Below are 4,995 nucleotides of genomic sequence, written 5' to 3'. Positions count from 1 at the left end.
TTAAAATCCAGAAGAAATGTATGAATTTTTACATACATATAACATAGTGATATTGAATTGTAAAGACACAGAAAATTAACAAATCCAAGATTGAATTAGTAATAAACTTCCAACCAGCAAAATCCTAGGACTGGATGGTTTCAGCTGAATTATACAAAATCTTCAAAGAAGAGCTGATATCAACTATCTCAAACTATAAGGAAAAAGTAGAAAAAGAAGGAACTCTTCTGAGCTAATTCCATGAAACTAGCCTCCCTTATTAGCAATACTGAGAAAAATATATATATTACAAAAAGGACACTTAGAACAATATCCGTAATGAACATAGATACAAAAATTTTCAAGAAAATTCCAGTAAACAAAATCCAACAGCATATCTGAATCCATGATGCATTGTATTTTTCTTGATTATTCATGGTAGAACACACAAAATTCTGTAAATGTATCAATGGACTTAAGGAAAAAGCCGTATGAGTATCTCATAGATGCAGAAAAGCATTTGGTAAAATTCAATGTGATAAAAATTAACCCTCAAAAATATTATATCTACAAAGAATATGTCTCAACACAATAAAGGCTATATTACAAACCCATAATAGCCAACATCATGCTGATTGAAAGAAACACTGAAAACATTTTTTTCTAACATCAGGAAAGAGAAAAGGGTAGAATGATGGTTCCAGAGGCTGGGGAGAGTAGGGTTAAGAGGAATGGGAAAAGGTTGATAAGGGGTAGTAAATTACAGTCCGATAGAAGCAAGATGTTCTGTTGTGCTCTTGAACCATAGTATGACTCTAGATAACAAAAATGTACTCTAAATTTCAAAAAGCAGGAAGAAATTATTTTGAAAGTTTTACTATGAAGAAATGACAAATAAGAATATAGGGAAAAAAACAAATACCGAATGTTTTGTCAGATATAAGGTGACTGACCCATAATGGGGTAGGGAGGGGGAGCACGGGAGGAATACATGAACTCTAGAAAGGGCAGAGGGGTGGAAGGGGAAGAGAAGGGACAGGGGGTTAGCAATGATGGTGGAATGTGGTAGACATCATTATGTATGAAGACATGAATTAGTGTGAACATACTTTATACACAGAGATATAAAAAATTGTGCTCTATTTGTGTAATATAAATTGCAGTGCATTCCACTGTCATGTATTTAAAAAATAAAATCAATTAAATATTTTTAAAAATATATAGATACCTTAACTGTGAGTTAAAAATTATACCACATATACCCGTATCAAACCATCCCATGGTACACTCTTAATGTGTACTATCTGTAAGTTTTTATGTATCAGAGAAAAATAAATTTAATTAAATATCTCGGGATGGGGATGTGGCTCAAGCGGTAGCCCGCTCGCCTGGCATTTGTGCAGCCCGGGTTGGATTCTGTACACCACATACAAACAAAGATGTTGTGTTTCCCGAAAACTAAAAAAAAAATAAATAAAATTCTCTCTCTCTCTCTCTCTCTCTCTCTCTCTCTCTCTCTCTCAAAAAAAATATCATCAGTAAAAAGTGGTAAAAATTAATAAATAAGTAGAAAACTGCATAAAGAAATATAGAAATGTCACTAAAGCACAGTTAGAGTATGTGAAATATGTAATTGAAAGTTCTTTTGATAATGAATTGTAGTTTCATTTGATGCATGTTAAGCCACATATGTCTTACGTAATCTGCAAGGAACATTCACATTTTCAACAAGAAAATCTCTCTATTTTACTTCATATAAAGAATTTTAAAAAATTCCTTGAACATACGTATCTGAGTATTATCTTCTTTCAGCAACCTAAAGATGTCACCGCATCTCTGGCTTTCATGTTCCTGTTGTGGATAAAGGAGTCAACCTTGCTGTTGCTTCCTTGTGTTTCCTCATCTAAGTTTTTCCTGAGATTTTCTCTTTATTTTTGATTTTTATGTGTCTTACATTAATATGTCTAGATCTCTCTTTTTTGTTGTTTATTCTGTTTTTTGTTTCACATTTTTTTTTAATCTGGGTTGATGGCTTTGCAAGTTTGTCAAAATTATTGGTGATTACCTTTTCGGATATTGTTCTTTCCCATTCTCCCTTTTACCTACTTATTAGGACTTCAATTACACATAGATTTCAAACTTACTGTTTTTCTAGAAATGTTTATTAAATCATGAATGTTGTTTACAAAAAATTATTAATTATATATGCTTCAGTTTATGCTGCACTCCCCAGAAATGTTTAATTCATCTCACTATGAGATCAATATAGTAGAAGTAAATAACCTAATGCTGTGTTTCTCATTGAGGAAAATGTTCCCTTTATAGAACATATGGTGATATGCAGAGATAATTTTTGTTGTTACAATGAAGAAGATACTACAAGTACCTTAGAGTAAGTAGATATCAAGGAACTGCAAAAGAATTTACAGATCACACGAAATTATGTGGCCCTAAATGACAATAGAGTCAAATTGACAAACTCTGCCTTACTCTAAACAGAGAGGTTTGGTGGTTTAAAGCTGGTATTTAGCCTTCATAAGATTTAGTCTACATAGGATTTATCTATTAAGTTCCAGGATTTTTAAAAAGACCCTGACATATTCTAAAGACTTCTAATTTACTTATACAAGATTTATATTGAGAAATGAGGGGAGTGGGCAGAGATTACAGAATACAAAATTTCCATTTTTGCCATGATATCTAGTAGTGCTAGGATACCTCTGGATTATTTTTTTCATGATCTTAAGATATGGTTGAAGAATAATGGAGACTGCAGTTAAATGATTTCTGCATTATCCACATCCATAATTCCTAAGAGAATAGTAATTTGTTATTATGAAAGCAGTTTCTTAAACAGTTCTCTGATAATTTTAATAGATTTACTTGTCTTTATACACTTGAATGAAACCTCAGGAGACCTAGAATCTTACCTGTCTCATCAATGTGCCTAGAATAATGTAAGAAAATTGGAAGTGCTTAATATAGTTTTTGCTAAATAATAAATTCAGCACATGAATGAGGACATGCTTTAATTAACTCAAACTGCATTTTCTTCTTTTTGTTTTGCTTATTATACTATTCAGCAAACCACGTACTGACTTAACAACTTTAGCATGGAAGCTTTTACTTCCTGTTTGCGCAGTGTATAAATTACAGGGTTCAGCAAAGGAAAGATGACTGTATGGAAGAGAGAAACCACTTTGTCAGCTGGGAAAACCTGGAAGGGGCGGGTGTAGATAAAAATGGCAGGTCCAAACATGAGGAACACAATGATAATGTGGGTGGTGCAAGTGGAGATAGCCTTGCTCTTTCCTTCTGAGGAGTGTCCCTTTACTCTGCAGAGAATGACAGCATAGGAGGCCTGAAGGCCCAGGAAGCACAGCAGGGTGAGCAGGCCACTGTTGGAGACCATCAGGAGCTCCACCACAAAGGTGTCAGTGCAGGCCAGCTTGATGACCTGTGGCACATCACAGAAGAAGTTGTCCAGCTGGTTTGAGCCACAGAAGGGCAAGTGCGGATAAGGGCCACTTGCACAACGAAGTGATGAAAACCCCCAAGCCACAGAGCCAAAAGCAAGGCATAGCAGACCGTGGGGTTCCTGATGGTTGCATAGTATAGAGGCCCACATATGGTGATGTAGCGGTCAAAGGCCATGACAACAAGGAGGAACATCTCTCCTGCTCCAAGGAAGTGCAAGAAAAACAGCTGGGTGATGCAGCCTCTGTAGGAGATCACCTTCTTCTCAGAGAGGAAGACCACCAGCATCCTGGGAGACACAATGAAGGAGTAGGAGGCATCCAGGAAGGCCAAGTTGCCCAGGAAGAAGTAGAGGGGGGCTGCAAGTCCAGGATCTGATTTTATGGTCAAAATGATAAGAAAATTTTCCAGGGAGAATTACAACATAGAAAAGTGAGACTAGCACAAAGACCAGGAGCTCAGCATCTTGAGATTGGGTCAAACCAAGGAGGATAAATTCTGTCACCACTGTGCTGTTCCCTCTCTCCATCACTTCTCATTCTGCAGAATAAAAGCAAAACAGAACATCATCTGTTAGAAACTCTTTTTCTTTTGTTTCAGAGGTCCACCTCAGATAAAAGCAATATTTGCCATAGCCAACACATCCTAGTTAAATACAATTTATACCTCATAAGACTTCTGTGTCCTGGATCAATCCCTCTATCCTTCTTCTAATTTCTCACTGAGGCTCTCTTTTTCTAGTCACGTACACATTTACCTTTTAACATGTGTTTCTATGTAAACTATCTTCTGTAGGACCCTGGGACGTTTTGCTTGGGGTATGTTAGAAATTTCCCATTTCAAGGAAAATTTAACCATTATCAAGGTTGTCCTTTTTGTGGTGTTGTAGGCCTATTATTGTTGTGAATGGTTCTTCATCATTTTTAATTGTTAGATTTTTGGCCAACTTTGGGTTCCTTCTCTTTATCCTCAAAAAACAAAGTGCTTTTGCACTTGCTTTTCTATTCAGGTCCTATGCAAGCCTGAGTTCCTGCTTGCTGTCTTTCTGAATTTATGTATTGCTGGTTTACAACTCTCTACTCTGCTTTGTTGTCCTTTGTGCATTCTCCCTCTAAACTGGTCATCCGGATCTCAAGCAAAATCTGTACACGTCACTTGCCTTAGGGGGTTCCTTTAATTAACCATGGTCTGGGTGCCAATACTATATCTTCACTATATCCTGCTCTTAAATTCTAATTAATATTCACCCAGCCTTATTTGCTTAATCTATTTTCCCAAATCTCAGAATGTTAGTCAAATGATTTCCTTCTCTCACACAGATATTGTTTTGTAATACAAAAATTCATCAGAATATATAAAATATTTTGTCTATCCCTACTAATGATATTAAAGCAGAGTAGAGTAGGAATTGGCCAGATGGAAATATACTGTAACATATTTATTAGAGAGATAAGAAAAAAATAAAAGTTTTAAATTTATAATTAATGTACTCTTTTTTATCTTATTAGCAAGTGATAGGCAAAATTATGGGTGCATATT

At 35.5% G+C, this 4,995-nt stretch overlaps 1 pseudogene; it reads right to left on the bottom strand.

Moving 5' to 3' along the window:
* Window positions 1-3,058: 3,058 nt before the first annotated feature.
* On the bottom strand, window positions 3,059-3,985 carry LOC143393928 (olfactory receptor 4N5-like; annotated as a pseudogene).
* Between the last annotated feature and the right edge of the window lie 1,010 nt (window positions 3,986-4,995).

This window comes from Callospermophilus lateralis, chromosome 3 (assembly GCF_048772815.1).
Source record: "Callospermophilus lateralis isolate mCalLat2 chromosome 3, mCalLat2.hap1, whole genome shotgun sequence".
NCBI classification, from domain to species: Eukaryota; Metazoa; Chordata; class Mammalia; order Rodentia; family Sciuridae; genus Callospermophilus; species Callospermophilus lateralis.
This window is presented reverse-complemented; position numbering and strand designations above follow the sequence as displayed.